This window comes from Spinacia oleracea, unplaced genomic scaffold (genome assembly GCF_020520425.1).
Source record: "Spinacia oleracea cultivar Varoflay unplaced genomic scaffold, BTI_SOV_V1 SOVchr0_062, whole genome shotgun sequence".
NCBI classification, from domain to species: domain Eukaryota; kingdom Viridiplantae; phylum Streptophyta; class Magnoliopsida; order Caryophyllales; family Amaranthaceae; genus Spinacia; species Spinacia oleracea.
The window spans coordinates 57,234-74,380 of NW_026614390.1; the positions used below are offsets into that span (position 1 = coordinate 57,234).

Consider the following 17,147-nt stretch of genomic DNA (forward strand, 5'->3'; position numbering starts at 1 on the left):
GCACTCATGACCAAAGTGACCTTGGATTCCACATACTTCGCAATAAGAAGTTGTTACCGGAGCTACACTGGACATAGCATTGATACTCATTGGGGGAGTACCAGACTGAGGGGACTTCAAAGCATCGATCTTTAGGTTCAAGGCTGCCACTTGTGATGACAATAGGGCATAAGCATCGACATCAATCTTACCCTTCTTAGATGTAGTTCTGGTGGTGCTGTAATGATTAGCAGCAAGATTGGCAAGGAAATCATAACATGCATCCACTTCTTTGTCAAGAAAAACACCTCCAGAAGCAGAATCAACCGTGTTCTTTGTTTCATCTTGCAAACCATGGTAGAAAATCTGAACCAAGAACCATTTTTCAATATTATGATGCGGGCACGACCGCTGCAAAGCCTTGAATCTATCCCAGGCTTCTCGAAGTGATTCACCAAGTTCTTGAGTGAATGTAGTCAGCTTATGCCTTATTTCAGCAGTCTTGGTGGGTGGAAAGAATTCTTCTAGAAAGGCCTGTGAAATAGCACTCCACTCTGTCTCCTTGACATCATTCAACCATGTCTGAGCCTTATCACGAAGGCTAAAACCAAACAACATGACTTTCAATTGGTCTTGAGTGACCCCTTGATGCTTGATAGTACCACACAGTTGGTTGAACCTCTGCAAATGGTTGGTGGGTTCCTCAGATGGATGGCCACCAAATTGACTTTGTGAGACCATGGAGATTAGAGCGGGCTTGATCTCAAAGTTGACTGCATCAATAGTTGGCATTGTGAGCCCAGTCGGAACACTGTTCGAGGAAGGAACCCCATATGATTTCAGGGATTTAGACATCGTGTGACTCGGTGGAGTCTGTGAGTCTTGGGACCCTGACTGCTTCTTCTTTTTCTGTTGCTTTTTTAGTTGACGAAGGGTCTTTCCAAGATCGGGATCGGGAGGAACCAAGGTACCCGTTCTGGCAGACCTGGGCATAAACAACAACGAAAGAAAACGCAGTGAGATTTGCCTCAATTGGAACTGAGAGTTCCAATGAGACAATGGAAACAGTTCAAATAATCAAACTAAAACTAATAGAATATAGCCGTCTCCCCGGCAACGGCGCCAAAAACTTGATAGATTAAAAAGTGATACCGCAAGTGCATGGTGTCTGTTGTTAGCAGATACTTAGCAAGTACGGGTCGATCCCACAGGGAGACAAGTTCTATTAGTTTTTGCCCAATTATACGAACTATTTCAATAACGAAAGTTGAGTTGAGTATTAACTACTAAAGCTAAAACAATAATAAAAATGCGTAATTTATCAATGAATTAAAGGTCTAGGGTGTCTGTTCGGTTCACCATGCTTATACCAATCCAAGAACATAAACTAATTCGGAAATGAATAAACTAAGCCGAGTAATTAAAGTACATGCTAAGCCTACGGTCGGGTCTTAACACTTTCAATTCAACATATGCAGTACGGTCGCTAACATAATCAGAATTGCCAATTGCACTAAGCCTCTAAAAATACGATCTTTCGATTCTAATTCCTATTAGCTAGATAATCAATTCATGAAATTGGCCGATAACATGAATCAACAATTAAAACAAATCAATCGGAATACTCAAGCAATAATCTATAAATTAACAAACTTTATGCATAATAATCATGGTATAAACATGGTTTCCCTTACTTAGCCCTAGAATACGACTACTCGCTCATAATTGAATTAACAAACATGATAGAAATAATAAACATGAATTTCATAATCAAAGGAAAATTTAAACTAAGGAACGAAAACAATAAGAAAGAATAAAAGCAAAAGAAATTATTGAATTACCTCTAGATTGATGAATTGAAAATTGAAAGCTAGGGTTCAACAATGGAAAAAGGGAAGAATAGAAAACCAAAAACTGGCGTTCAAGTGTTCTCCCAATTGAAAAACGTAAAAGAAAATAAAAGCATAAGGGAATACATTCATTCCCTTGAGGTATTTTAGTGTTTCCTAAATTCTAAACAAAAAAGGAAAATAACAATTACATAAGCTATGATTTTATTGGACGATCACCAAGACGAAAGCATGAACCCGCGTGGAAGTAGCTGGGCGGGGAAACCAGCGGGCCCGCTGGTGGGTCGCTGGTTTTCGCGCCCAAGGGGAAGATTGGGCCATCGTTTTGGGCTTCGGGCGAATCGGATAGTCGAGCCATCTTGTTTATGTCATAACTCTTGTTCTACAATGCCTATAAGGACGTGTGACCTGTCGTTGGAAAGCTCTTGAAGTCTACTTTCTAGGCCAATAAAAATCGCCTCATTCCGACATGTAGAACTTGAGATATCATCAAAAGAGTGAACGCCTGTCCGTTTTGATGCTTAGAAAAATAGCGTTTAGCTTCGTTATTGACTCAAAATTATCCCTAGAGATATGCAATGATCCTCGAGTCAACATTCCATCCGTTCATCATCCAAATCAACTCATAACACTCCGAAAGCATCCAAATGACCGTAAAATCACCTGAAACATTAAGAAAACACAAACGGGGCGTAATAGAGTACGACAACGATAACTTATGCAAATGTGATCCTAAATGCAACTAAAATGATATAAATGCCTAATAATGCAACCTAAATGCGCCTAAAATACCCTATACAAATATGGCTCATCAAGGAACGACGACGAGATTTAGTATGCTCTTGTGTGCTTCTTGGTCCGTTGCCCGCACACTAGAACACACCGCATCCGATCATGGATTCCCAAGCTCCCCTACAATACCTACGAGGTTTGTTCGAAGGACGACGTCAACTAGATTTTAGTCCGCGCTCGTGGGCTGCTCGGTCCGCTGCCCGCAAGAACAGACCGCATCCGGTCGACAAGTCCCAAACTCCCCTCCGCTATCCCATCCGAGAGACGACCGCGGGACCATTGCGGCATACGAAAAAACGAGGTCAAGTCGGGACGTTAGCCGTATTGCGGGCCAAATCCACCACCGTCATCCCCCGACTTTACGGAGCCGAAAAATTCCCTCAATGCATCGTTGGATTTTTTTTCTGAACAACGAAAACTCAAGGTCAAGTCGGTACTATGGCCGTGTCGCAGGCCAATTCCACAACCGTCATCCCCCGAAATACTCCGTCAATCGAACCGTAACACCTTTCTTTGCTTACCTTGCTTGGGATATGCCTTGCCATGCCTTCCTCTTGCCTTTCTTTGCCACGACTTTCCCTTGCTTACCTTTCTTGGGCCATGCCTTGCCACGACTTGCCCTTACATGCCTTTCTTTGCCACGACTTGCCCTTGCTTGCCTTGCTTGGGCATGGCGTGCCCTTACTTACCTTTCTTGGGTCATGCTTACCTTGTTTGGGCCATGTCGTGCCCTTGCTTACCTTTCTTGGGTCATGCCTTGCCTTGCTTGGGCCATGTCGTGCCTTGCTTACCTTTCTTGGGTCATGCTTACCTTGCTTGGGCCATGTCGTTCCCTTTCTTACCTTTCTTGGGTCATGCCTTGCCTTGTTTGGGCCATGTCGTGCCCTTGCTTATCTTTCTTGGGTCATGCTTACATTGCTTGGGCCATGTCGTGCCCTTGCTTACCTTTCTTGGGTCATGCTTACCTTGCTTGGGCCATGTCGTGCCCTTGCTTACCTTTCTTGGGTCATGCCTTGCCTTGCTTGGGCCATGTCGTTTCCTTGCTTACCTTTCTTGGGTCATGCCTTGCCTTGCTTGGGCGATGTCGTGCCCTTGCTTACCTTTCTTGGGTCATGCTTACCTTGCTTGGGCCATGTCGTGCCCTTGCTTACCTTTCTTGGGCCATGCCTTGCCTTGCTTGGGCCATGTCGTGCCCTTGCTTACCTTTCTTGGGTCTTGCTTACCTTGTTTGGGCCATGTCGTGCCCTTGCTTACCTTTCTTGGGTCATGCTTACCTTGCTTGGGCCATGTCGTGCCCTTGCTTACCTTTCTTGGGTCATGCCTTGCCTTGCTTGGGCCATGTCGTGCCCTTGCTTACCTTTCTTGGGTCTTGCTTACCTTGTTTGGGCCATGTCGTGCCCTTGCTTACCTTTCTTGGGTCATGCTTACCTTGTTTGGGCCATGTCGTGCCCTTGCTTACCTTTCTTGGGTCATGCCTTGCCTTGCTTGGGCCATGTCCTGCCCTTGCTTACCTTTCTTGGGTCTTGCTTACCTTGTATGGGGCATGTCGTGCCCTTGCTTACCTTTCTTGGGTCATGCCTTGCCTTGCTTGGGCCATGTCGTGCTCTTGCTTACCTTTCTTGGGTCATGCTTACCTTGCTTGGGCCATGTCGTGCCCTTGCTTACCTTTCTTGGGTCATGCTTACCTTGCTTGGGCCATGTCGTGCCCTTGCTTACCTTTCTTGGGTCATGCTTACCTTGTTTGGGCCATGTCGTGCCCTTGCTTACCTTTCTTAGTCATGCCTTGCCTTGCTTGGGCCATGTCGTGCCCTTGCTTACCTTTCTTGGGTCATGCCTTACCTTGCTTGGGCCATGTCGTGCCCTTGCTTACCTTCCTTGGGTCATGCCTTACCTTGCTTGGGTCATGCTTACCTTTCTTGGGTCATGCTTTGCCTTGCTTGGGCCATGTCGTGCCCTTGCTTACCTTTCTTGGGTCTTGCTTACCTTGCTTGGGCCATGTCGTTCCCTTGCTTACCTTTCTTGGGTGATGCTTACCTTGCTTGGGCCATGTCGTGCCCTTGCTTACCTTTCTTGGGTCATGCTTACCTTGCTTGGGCCATGTCGTGCCCTTGCTTACCTTTCTTGGGTCATGCTTACCTTGCTTGGGCCATGTCGTACCCTTGCTTACCTTTCTTGGGTCATGCCTTGCCTTGCTTGGGCCATGTCGTACCCTTGCTTACCTTTCTTGGGTCATGCCTTGCCTTGCTTGGGCCATGTCGTGCCCTTGCTTGCCTTTCTTGGGCCATGTCGTGCCATTGCTTAGAGCCAACAAATTTTTTTCAAAAAAATTTTTTTTAAATATTTTTTTTGAATTTTTTTAGAATTTTTTTGATTTTTTATTTTTCAAAAAAATAATTTTTCGCGTCAAATCGGGTCTCGGACAAAAAATTATGCGGCAAATCCGTCGAATGATCCAAAATTTTCAATCCGTCTAATGTCATGGGCATGTGTGGTGTCGTAGGGGGGCCGACCATGCCCAACGGTGCCCAACGGTGCCCACAAGAGAGTTTTAACCCAACCTTGACCATCCATCTTTCCACTCTCACCCTCCCCCTATAGAGGTTTATTTTGAATTAGCTAAATTTTCCTAGTGAACACCCAAGTGACAGTAACATAATAATGGCTCAAAACTTGAGTTTTTGTCATAATAATGCCCCGTTTTTTTTGTTGGAAAACCTTATATGGGCATTAAGCTTAATTTTCATGATTTTTTTTTTCAAAAAAATTATTTTTGTTTTCCGAAAATAGGGAAAATAGGGGTAAAAACGGGAAAAATAAGGGAAAAATTCAAAAAAATCTCAAACAAATCCCAAAAAATCCCAAAAAATTTAAAAAAATCCCAAAAAATTATTGGTGTTGAAATTTTTTATTTTTGGACCTAGGGGGGTGCCCGTGTGGTCCCGGGTTGCTATTTTAGGGGTAAAAACGGGGAAAATCCCAAAAAATTCAAAAAATTCCCAAAAAATCCGAAAAAATAGGAAAAGGCATATAAATATATATAGAAAACATTGGTGTTGAAATTTTTTATTTTGGGACCTCGGGGGGTGCCCGTGTGGTCCCGGGTTGCAATTTTTGGAAAGTTTTCGGGAAAATTCATTCATAGTGGTCATTATTGTGCATGTGGTCCGATCGTTTTGCCTTGGGCCATGCCTTGGGTCCGATTGTTGTGCCTTGGGCCATGCCTTTCCCTTGCGTGCTTATGGATGCCATGCCCTTGGTCCATGTCAATGCGATCGTTAGGAATGCAACACAGAAAACCATCACTCGCCCAAGGCCTGTATAGCACTTGGAGCAAACACTGAAGATGTTTAACGGCGTGCGGTTCACGGAGCCCGCCAGCTAAAAAAACCAAACACCACTCACACGCGTAGCGTACCGCTTGGCCAAGAAACAACGAGCTTGCATCCCACGACCACAAAGTGGCCGCAAGGATGGGCTAGATGTCCCCCGACTAGCACCGTTTGACGTGAAAGAAACAAACAAATCGAGGCGGGACAACACTGGCTAAGGTTAGCTAACACAACGTCAACTAGAATTGGACTGCACCCACATGCCGCTTGATATCGCCCGCATCCGGGAACGGTCCGCATCGAGTTTCGGAAACATTAGCACACTAAAGCCAAAAGGGACAAGAGGTTTGTTCAAAGATCGACGACGAGATTTAGTCCGCTCTCTAGTGTGCTGCTTGGTCCTCTGCCCGCACACAAGAACAGTCCGAATCCGGTCATCGAGGCCCAAGCTCCCCTCGACTATAGTACCCGTTCCAGGTTTGCTCGAAGGAACGACAACGAGATTTAGTATGCTCTTGTGTGCTTCTTGGTCCGTTGCCCGCACACTAGAACACACCGCATCCGATCATGGATTCCCAAGCTCCCCTACAATACCTACGAGGTTTGTTCGAAGGACGACGTCAACTAGATTTTAGTCCGCGCTCGTGGGCTGCTCGGTCCGCTGCCCGCAAGAACAGACCGCATCCGGTCGACAAGTCCCAAGCTATCCCATCCGAGAGACGACCGCGGGACCATTGCGGCATACGAAAAAACGAGGTCAAGTCGGGACGTTAGCCGTATTGCGGGCCAAATCCACCACCGTCATCCCCCGACTTTACGGAGCCGAAAAATTCCCTCAATGCATCGTTGGATTTTTTTTCTGAACAACGAAAACTCAAGGTCAAGTCGGTACTATAGCCGTGTCGCAGGCCAATTCCACAACCGTCATCCCCCGAAATACTCCGTCAATCGAACCGTAACACCTTTCTTTGCTTACCTTGCTTGGGATATGCCTTGCCATGCCTTCCTCTTGCCTTTCTTTGCCACGACTTTCCCTTGCTTACCTTGCTTGGGCCATGCCTTGCCACGACTTGCCCTTACATGCCTTTCTTTGCCACGACTTGCCCTTGCTTGCCTTGCTTGGGCATGGCGTGCCCTTACTTACCTTTCTTGGGTCATGCTTACCTTGTTTGGGCCATGTCGTGCCCTTGCTTACCTTTCTTGGGTCATGCCTTGCCTTGCTTGGGCCATGTCGTGCCTTGCTTACCTTTCTTGGGTCATGCTTACCTTGCTTGGGCCATGTCGTTCCCTTTCTTACCTTTCTTGGGTCATGCCTTGCCTTGTTTGGGCCATGTCGTGCCCTTGCTTATCTTTCTTGGGTCATGCTTACCTTGCTTGGGCCATGTCGTGCCCTTGCTTACCTTTCTTGGGTCATGCTTACCTTGCTTGGGCCATGTCGTGCCCTTGCTTACCTTTCTTGGGTCATGCCTTGCCTTGCTTGGGCCATGTCGTTTCCTTGCTTACCTTTCTTGGGTCATGCCTTGCCTTGCTTGGGCGATGTCGTGCCCTTGCTTACCTTTCTTGGGTCATGCTTACCTTGCTTGGGCCATGTCGTGCCCTTGCTTAACTTTCTTGGGTCATGCCTTGCCTTGCTTGGGCCATGTCGTGCCCTTGCTTACCTTTCTTGGGTCTTGCTTACCTTGTTTGGGCCATGTCGTGCCCTTGCTTACCTTTCTTGGGTCATGCTTACCTTGCTTGGGCCATGTCGTGCCCTTGCTTACCTTTCTTGGGTCATGCCTTGCCTTGCTTGGGCCATGTCGTGCCCTTGCTTACCTTTCTTGGGTCTTGCTTACCTTGTTTGGGCCATGTCGTGCCCTTGCTTACCTTTCTTGGGTCATGCTTACCTTGTTTGGGCCATGTCGTGCCCTTGCTTACCTTTCTTGGGTCATGCCTTGCCTTGCTTGGGCCATGTCCTGCCCTTGCTTACCTTTCTTGAGTCTTGCTTACCTTGTATGGGGCATGTCGTGCCCTTGCTTACCTTTCTTGGGTCATGCCTTGCCTTGCTTGGGCCATGTCGTGCTCTTGCTTACCTTTCTTGGGTCATGCTTACCTTGCTTGGGCCATGTCGTGCCCTTGCTTACCTTTCTTGGGTCATGCTTACCTTGCTTGGGCCATGTCGTGCCCTTGCTTACCTTTCTTGGGTCATGCTTACCTTGTTTGGGCCATGTCGTGCCCTTGCTTACCTTTCTTGGTCATGCCTTGCCTTGCTTGGGCCATGTCGTGCCCTTGCTTACCTTTCTTGGGTCATGCCTTACCTTGCTTGGGCCATGTCGTGCCCTTGCTTACCTTTCTTGGGTCATGCCTTACCTTGCTTGGGTCATGCTTACCTTTCTTGGGTCATGCCTTGCCTTGCTTGGGCCATGTCGTGCCCTTGCTTACCTTTCTTGTGTCTTGCTTACCTTGCTTGGGCCATGTCGTGCCCTTGCTTACCTTTCTTGGGTGATGCTTACCTTGCTTGGGCCATGTCGTGCCCTTGCTTACCTTTCTTGGGTCATGCTTACCTTGCTTGGGCCATGTCGTACCCTTGCTTACCTTTCTTGGGTCATGCCTTGCCTTGCTTGGGCCATGTCGTACCCTTGCTTACCTTTCTTGGGTCATGCCTTGCCTTGCTTGGGCCATGTCGTGCCCTTGCTTACCTTTCTTGGGTCATGCCTTGCCTTGCTTGGGACATGTCGTGCCCTTGCTTACCTTTCTTGGGTCATGCCTTGCCTTGCTTGGGCCATGTCGTGCCCTTGCTTACCTTTCTTGGGTCATGCTTACCTTGTTTGTGCCATGTCGTGCCCTTGCTTACCTTTCTTGGTCATGCCTTGCCTTGCTTGGCCATGTCGTGCCCTTTCTTACCTATCTTGGGTCATGCCTTGCCTTGCTTGGGCCATGTCGTGCCCTTGCTTACCTTTCTTGGGTCATGCTTACCTTGCTTGGGTCATGTCGTGCCCTTGCTTACCTTTCTTGGGTCATGCCTTGCCTTGCTTGGGCCATGTCGTGCCCTTGCTTACCATTCTTGGGTCTTGCTTACCTTGTTTGGGCCATGTCGTGCCCTTGCTTACCTTTCTTGGGTCATGCTTACCTTTCTTGGGCCATGTCGTGCCCTTGCTTACCTTTCTTGGGTCATGCCTTGCCTTGCTTGGGCCATGTCGTGCCCTTGCTTACCTTTCTTGGGTCTTGCTTACCTTGTTTGGGCCATGTCGTGCCCTTGCTTACCTTTCTTGGGTCATGCTTACCTTGTTTGGGCCATGTCGTGCCTTTGCTTACCTTTCTTGGGTCATGCCTTGCCTTGCTTGGGCCATGTCCTGCCCTTGCTTACCTTTCTTGAGTCTTGCTTACCTTGTATGGGGCATGTCGTGCCCTTGCTTACCTTTCTTGGGTCATGCCTTGCCTTGCTTGGGCCATGTCGTGCTCTTGCTTACCTTTCTTGGGTCATGCTTACCTTGCTTGGGCCATGTCGTGCCCTTGCTTACCTTTCTTGGGTCATGATTACCTTGCTTGGGCCATGTTGTGCCCTTGCTTACCTTTCTTGGGTCATGCTTACCTTGTTTGGGCCATGTCGTGCCCTTGCTTACCTTTCTTGGTCATGCCTTGCCTTGCTTGGGCCATGTCGTGCCCTTGCTTACCTTTCTTGGGTCATGCCTTACCTTGCTTGGGCCATGTCGTGCCCTTGCTTACCTTTCTTGGGTCATGCCTTACCTTGCTTGGGTCATGCTTACCTTTCTTGGGTCATGCTTTGCCTTGCTTGGGCCATGTCGTGCCCTTGCTTACCTTTCTTGGGTCTTGCTTACCTTGCTTGGGCCATGTCGTGCCCTTGCTTACCTTTCTTGGGTGATGCTTACCTTGCTTGGGCCATGTCGTGCCCTTGCTTACCTTTCTTGGGGCATGCTTACCTTGCTTGGGCCATGTCGTACCCTTGCTTACCTTTCTTGGGTCATGCCTTGCCTTGCTTGGGCCATGTCGTACCCTTGCTTACCTTTCTTGGGTCATGCCTTGCCTTGCTTGGGCCATGTCGTGCCCTTGCTTACCTTTCTTGGGTCATGCCTTGCCTTGCTTGGGACATGTCGTGCCCTTGCTAACCTTTCTTGGGTCATGCCTTGCCTTGCTTGGGCCATGTCGTGCCCTTGCTTACCTTTCTTGGGTCATGCTTACCTTGTTTGGGCCATGTCGTGCCCTTGCTTACCTTTCTTGGTCATGCCTTGCCTTGCTTGGCCATGTCGTGCCCTTTCTTACCTATCTTGGGTCATGCCTTGCCTTGCTTGGGCCATGTCGTGCCCTTGCTTACCTTTCTTGGGTCATGCCTTGCCTTGCTTGGGCCATGTCGTGCCCTTGCTTACCTTTCTTGGGTCATGCTTACCTTGTTTGGGCCATGTCGTGCCCTTGCTTACCTTTCTTGGTCATGCCTTGCCTTGCTTGGGCCATGTCGTGCCCTTGCTTACCTTTCTTGGGTCATGCCTTGCCTTGCTTGGGCCATGTCGTGCCCTTGCTTACCTTTCTTGGGTCATGCTTACCTTGTTTGGGCCATGTCGTGCCCTTGCTTACCTTTCTTGGTCATGCCTTGCCTTGCTTGGGCCATGTCGTGCCCTTGCTTACCTTTCTTGGGTCATGCTTGCCTTGCTTGGGCCATGTCGTACCCTTTCTTACCTTTCATGGGTCATGCTTACCTTGCTTGGGCCATGTCGTGCCCTTGCTTACCTTTCTTGGGTGATGCTTACCTTGCTTGGGCCATGTCGTGCCCTTGCTTACCTTTCTTGGGTCATGCTTACCTTGCTTGGGCCATGTCGTACCCTTGCTTACCTTTCTTGGGTCATGCCTAGCCTTGCTTGGGCCATGTCGTACCCTTGCTTACCTTTCTTGGGTCATGCCTTGCCTTGCTTGGGCCATGTCGTGCCCTTGCTTACCTTTCATGGGTCATGCCCTGCCTTGCTTGGGACATGTCGTGCCCTTGCTTACCTTTCTTGGGTCATGCCTTGCCTTGCTTGGGCCATGTCGTGCCCTTGCTTACCTTTCTTGGGTCATGCTTACCTTGTTTGGGCCATGTCGTGCCCTTGCTTACCTTTCTTGGTCATGCCTTGCCTTGCTTGGCCATGTCGTGCCCTTGCTTACCTATCTTGGGTCATGCCTTGCCTTGCTTGGGCCATGTCGTGCCCTTGCTTACCTTTCTTGGGTCATGCCTTGCCTTGCTTGGGCCATGTCGTGCCCTTGCTTGCCTTTCTTGGGTCATGCCTTGCCTTGCTTGGGCCATGTCGTGCCCTTGCTTACCTTTCTTGGGTCATGCTTCCCTTGCTTGGGCCATGTCGTGCCCTTGCTTACCTTTCTTGCGTCATGCCTTGCCTTGCTTGGGCCATGTCGTGCCCTTGCTTACCTTTCTTGGGTCATGCCTTGCCTTGCTTGGGCCAAGTCGTGCCCTTGCTTGCCTTTCTTGGGTCATGCTTACCTTGCTTGGGCCATGTCGTGCCCTTGCTTACCTTTCTTGGGTCATGCCTTGCCTTACTTGGGCCATGTCGTGCCCTTGCTTACCTTTCTTGGGTCATGCTTCCCTTGCTTGGGCCATGTCGTGCCCTTGCTTACCTTTCTTGGGTCATGCCTTGCCTTGCTTGGGCCATGTCGTGCCCTTGCTTACCTTTCTTGGGTCATGCCTTACCTTGCTTGGGTCATGCTTACCTTTCTTGGGTCATGCTTTGCCTTGCTTGGGCCATGTCGTGCCCTTGCTTACCTTTCTTGGGTCTTGCTTACCTTGCTTGGGCCATGTCGTGCCCTTGCTTACCTTTCTTGGGTGATGCTTACCTTGCTTGGGCCATGTCGTGCCCTTGCTTACCTTTCTTGGGTCATGCTTACCTTGCTTGGGCCATGTCGTACCCTTGCTTACCTTTCTTGGGTCATGCCTTGCCTTGCTTGGGCCATGTCGTACCCTTGCTTACCTTTCTTGGGTCATGCCTTGCCTTGCTTGGGCCATGTCGTGCCCTTGCTTACCTTTCTTGGGTCATGCCTTGCCTTGCTTGGGACATGTCGTGCCCTTGCTTACCTTTCTTGGGTCATGCCTTGCCTTGCTTGGGCCATGTCGTGCCCTTGCTTACCTTTCTTGGGTCATGCTTGCCTTGCTTGGGCCATGTCGTGCCCTTGCTTACCTTTCATGGGTCATGCTTACCTTGCTTGGGCCATGTCGTGCCCTTGCTTACCTTTCTTGGGTGATGCTTACCTTGCTTGGGCCATGTCGTGCCCTTGCTTACCTTTCTTGGGTCATGCTTACCTTGCTTGGGCCATGTCGTACCCTTGCTTACCTTTCTTGGGTCATGCCTAGCCTTGCTTGGGCCATGTCGTACCCTTGCTTACCTTTCTTGGGTCATGCCTTGCCTTGCTTGGGCCATGTCGTGCCCTTGCTTACCTTTCTTGGGTCATGCCTTGCCTTGCTTGGGACATGTCGTGCCCTTGCTTACCTTTCTTGGGTCATGCTTTGCCTTGCTTGGGCCATGTCGTGCCCTTGCTTACCTTTCTTGGGTCTTGCTTACCTTGCTTGGGCCATGTCGTGCCCTTGCTTGCCTTTCTTGGGTGATGCTTACCTTGCTTGGGCCATGTCGTGCCCTTGCTTACCTTTCTTGGGTCATGCCTTGCCTTGCTTGGGCCATGTCGTACCCTTGCTTACCTTTCTTGGGTCATGCCTTGCCTTGCTTGGGCCATGTCGTACCCTTGCTTACCTTTCTTGGGTCATGCCTTGCCTTGCTTGGGCCATGTCGTGCCCTTGCTTACCTTTCTTGGGTCATGCCTTGCCTTGCTTGGGACATGTCGTGCCCTTGCTTACCTTTCTTGGGTCATGCCTTGCCTTACTTGGGCCATGTCATGCCCTTGCTTACCTTTCATGGGTCATGCTTACCTTGCTTGGGCCATGTCGTGCCCTTGCTTACCTTTCTTGGGTGATGCTTACCTTGCTTGGGCCATGTCGTGCCCTTGCTTACCTTTCTTGGGTCATGTTTACCTTGCTTGGGCCATGTCGTACCCTTGCTTACCTTTCTTGGGTCATGCCTTGCCTTGCTTGGGCCATGTCGTACCCTTGCTTACCTTTCTTGGGTCATGCCTTGCCTTGCTTGGGCCATGTCGTGCCCTTGCTTACCTTTCTTGGGTCATGCCTTACCTTGCTTGGGTCATGCTTACCTTTCTTGGGTCATGCTTTGCCTTGCTTGGGCCATGTCGTGCCCTTGCTTACCTTTCTTGGGTCTTGCTTACCTTGCTTGGGCCATGTCGTGCCCTTGCTTGCCTTTCTTGGGTCATGCTTACCTTGCTTGGGCCATGTCGTGCCCTTGCTTACCTTTCTTGGGTCATGCCTTGCCTTGCTTGGGCCATGTCGTACCCTTGCTTACCTTTCTTGGGTCATGCCTTGCCTTGCTTGGGCCATGTCGTACCCTTGCTTACCTTTCTTGGGTTATGCCTTGCCTTGCTTGGGCCATGTCGTGCCCTTGCTTACCTTTCTTGGGTCATGCCTTACCTTGCTTGGGTCATGCTTACCTTTCTTGGGTCATGCTTTGCCTTGCTTGGGCCATGTCGTGCCCTTGCTTACCTTTCTTGGGTCTTGCTTACCTTGCTTGGGCCATGTCGTGCCCTTGCTTGCCTTTCTTGGGTCATGCTTACCTTGCTTGGGCCATGTCGTGCCCTTGCTTACCTTTCTTGGGTCATGCTTACCTTGCTTGGGCCATGTCGTACCCTTGCTTACCTTTCTTGGGTCATGCCTTGCCTTGCTTGGGCCATGTCGTACCCTTGCTTACCTTTCTTGGGTCATGCCTTGCCTTGCTTGGGCCATGTCGTGCCCTTGCTTACCTTTCTTGGGTCATGCCTTGCCTTGCTTGGGACATGTCGTGCCCTTGCTTACCTTTCTTGGGTCATGCCTTGCCTTACTTGGGCCATGTCATGCCCTTGCTTACCTTTCATGGGTCATGCTTACCTTGCTTGGGCCATGTCGTGCCCTTGCTTACCTTTCTTGGGTGATGCTTACCTTGCTTGGGCCATGTCGTGCCCTTGCTTACCTTTCTTGGGTCATGCTTACCTTGCTTGGGCCATGTCGTACCCTTGCTTACCTTTCTTGGGTCATGCCTTGCCTTGCTTGGGCCATGTCGTACCCTTGCTTACCTTTCTTGGGTCATGCCTTGCCTTGCTTGGGCCATGTCGTGCCCTTGCTTACCTTTCTTGGGTCATGCCTTACCTTGCTTGGGTCATGCTTACCTTTCTTGGGTCATGCTTTGCCTTGCTTGGGCCATGTCGTGCCCTTGCTTACCTTTCTTGGGTCTTGCTTACCTTGCTTGGGCCATGTCGTGCCCTTGCTTGCCTTTCTTGGGTCATGCTTACCTTGCTTGGGCCATGTCGTGCCCTTGCTTACCTTTCTTGGGTCATGCCTTGCCTTGCTTGGGCCATGTCGTACCCTTGCTTACCTTTCTTGGGTCATGCCTTGCCTTGCTTGGGCCATGTCGTACCCTTGCTTACCTTTCTTGGGTTATGCCTTGCCTTGCTTGGGCCATGTCGTGCCCTTGCTTACCTTTCTTGGGTCATGCCTTACCTTGCTTGGGTCATGCTTACCTTTCTTGGGTCATGCTTTGCCTTGCTTGGGCCATGTCGTGCCCTTGCTTACCTTTCTTGGGTCTTGCTTACCTTGCTTGGGCCATGTCGTGCCCTTGCTTACCTTTCTTGGGTGATGCTTACCTTGCTTGGGCCATGTCGTGCCCTTGCTTACCTTTCTTGGGTCATGCTTACCTTGCTTGGGCCATGTCGTACCCTTGCTTACCTTTCTTGGGTCATGCCTTGCCTTGCTTGGGCCATGTCGTACCCTTGCTTACCTTTCTTGGGTCATGCCTTGCCTTGCTTGGGCCATGTCGTGCCCTTGCTTACCTTTCTTGGGTCATGCCTTGCCTTGCTTGGGACATGTCGTGCCCTTGCTTACCTTTCTTGGGTCATGCCTTGCCTTACTTGGGCCATGTCGTGCCCTTGCTTACCTTTCATGGGTCATGCTTACCTTGCTTGGGCCATGTCGTGCCCTTGCTTACCTTTCTTGGGTGATGCTTACCTTGCTTGGGCCATGTCGTGCCCTTGCTTACCTTTCTTGGGTCATGCTTACCTTGCTTGGGCCATGTCGTACCCTTGCTTACCTTTCTTGGGTCATGCCTAGCCTTGCTTGGGCCATGTCGTACCCTTGCTTACCTTTCTTGGGTCATGCCTTGCCTTGCTTGGGCCATGTCGTGCCCTTGCTTACCTTTCTTGGGTCATGCCTTGCCTTGCTTGGGACATGTCGTGCCCTTGCTTACCTTTCTTGGGTCATGCCTTGCCTTACTTGGGCCATGTCGTGCCCTTGCTTACCTTCTTGGTCATGCTTCCCTTGCTTGGGCCATGTCGTGCCCTTGCTTACCTTTCTTGGGTCATGCCTTGCCTTGCTTGGGCCATGTCGTGCCCTTGCTGACCTTTCTTGGGTCATGCCTTGCCTTGCTTGGGCCATGTCGTGCCCTTGCTTGCCTTTCTTGGGTCATGCTTACCTTGCTTGGGCCATGTCGTGCCCTTGCTTACCTTTCTTGGGTCATGCCTTGCCTTGCTTGGGCCATGTCGTGCCCTTGCTTACCTTTCTTGGGTCATGCCTTGCCTTGCTTGGGCCAAGTCGTGCCCTTGCTTGCCTTTCTTGGGTCATGCTTAACTTGCTTGGGCCATGTCGTGGCCTTGCTTACCTTTCTTGGGTCATGCCTTGCCTTGCTTGGGCCATGTCGTGCCCTTGCTTACCTTTCTTGGGTCATGCCTTACCTTGCTTGGGTCATGCTTACCTTTCTTGGGTCATGCTTTGCCTTGCTTGGGCCATGTCGTGCCCTTGCTTACCTTTCTTGGGTCTTGCTTACCTTGCTTGGGCCATGTCGTGCCCTTGCTTACCTTTCTTGGGTGATGCTTACCTTGCTTGGGCCATGTCGTGCCCTTGCTTACCTTTCTTGGGTCATGCTTACCTTGCTTGGGCCATGTCGTACCCTTGCTTACCTTTCTTGGGTCATGCCTTGCCTTGCTTGGGGCCATGTCGTACCCTTGCTTACCTTTCTTGGGTCATGCCTTGCCTTGCTTGGGCCATGTCGTGCCCTTGCTTACCTTTCTTGGGTCATGCCTTGCCTTGCTTGGGACATGTCGTGCCCTTGCTTACCTTTCTTGGGTCATGCCTTGCCTTACTTGGGCCATGTCGTGCCCTTGCTTACCTTTCATGGGTCATGCTTACCTTGCTTGGGCCATGTCGTGCCCTTGCTTACCTTTCTTGGGTGATGCTTACCTTGCTTGGGCCATGTCGTGCCCTTGCTTACCTTTCTTGGGTCATTCTTACCTTGCTTGGGCCATGTCGTACCCTTGCTTACCTTCTTGGGTCATGCCTAGCCTTGCTTGGGCCATGTCGTACCCTTGCTTACCTTTCTTGGGTCATGCCTTGCCTTGCTTGGGCCATGTCGTGCCCTTGCTTACCTTTCTTGGGTCATGCCTTGCCTTGCTTGGGACATGTCGTGCCCTTGCTTACCTTTCTTGGGTCATATGCCTTGCCTTACTGGGCCATGTCGTGCCCTTGCTTACCTTTCTTGGGTCATGCTTCCCTTGCTTGGGCCATGTCGTGCCCTTGCTTACCTTTCTTGGGTCATGCCCTTGCCTTGCTTGGCCATGTCGTGCCCTTGCTTTCCTTTCTTTGGGTCATGCCTTGCCTTGCTTGGGCCATGTCGTGCCCTTGCTTGCCTTTCTTGGGTCATGCTTACCTTGCTTGGGCCATGTCGTGCCTTGCTTACCCTTTCTTGGGTCATGCCTTGCCTTGCTTGGGCCATGTCGTGCCCTTGCTTACCTTTCTTGGGTCATGCCTTGCCTTGCTTGGCCAAGTCGTGCCCTTCTTGCTTGCCTTTCTTGGGTCATGCTTACCTTGCTTGGGCCATGTCGTGGCCTTGCTTACCTTTCTTGGGTCATGCCTTGCCTTGCTTGGGCCATGTCGTGCCCTTGCTTACCTTTCTTGGTCATGCTTCCCTTGCTTGGGCCATGTCGTACCCTTGCTTACCTTTCTTGGGTCATGCCTTGCCTTGCTTGGGCCATGTCGTGCCCTTGCTTGCCTTTCTTGGTCATGCCTTGCCTGCTTGGGCCAGTTGTGCCCTTGCTTGCCTTTCTTGGGTCATGCCTTGCCTTGCTTGGGCCATGTCGTCTT

The 17,147-nt window shown here is 50.3% G+C and overlaps 1 non-coding gene across 1 annotated transcript; it reads left to right on the forward strand.

Moving 5' to 3' along the window:
• The first annotated feature begins 367 nt into the window (after positions 1 to 367).
• On the forward strand, positions 368 to 474 carry LOC130465141 (small nucleolar RNA R71). Its single transcript, XR_008925429.1, has one exon. It is a non-coding gene; the product is annotated as a small nucleolar RNA R71 (small nucleolar RNA).
• The last annotated feature ends 16,673 nt before the right edge of the window (positions 475 to 17,147 follow it).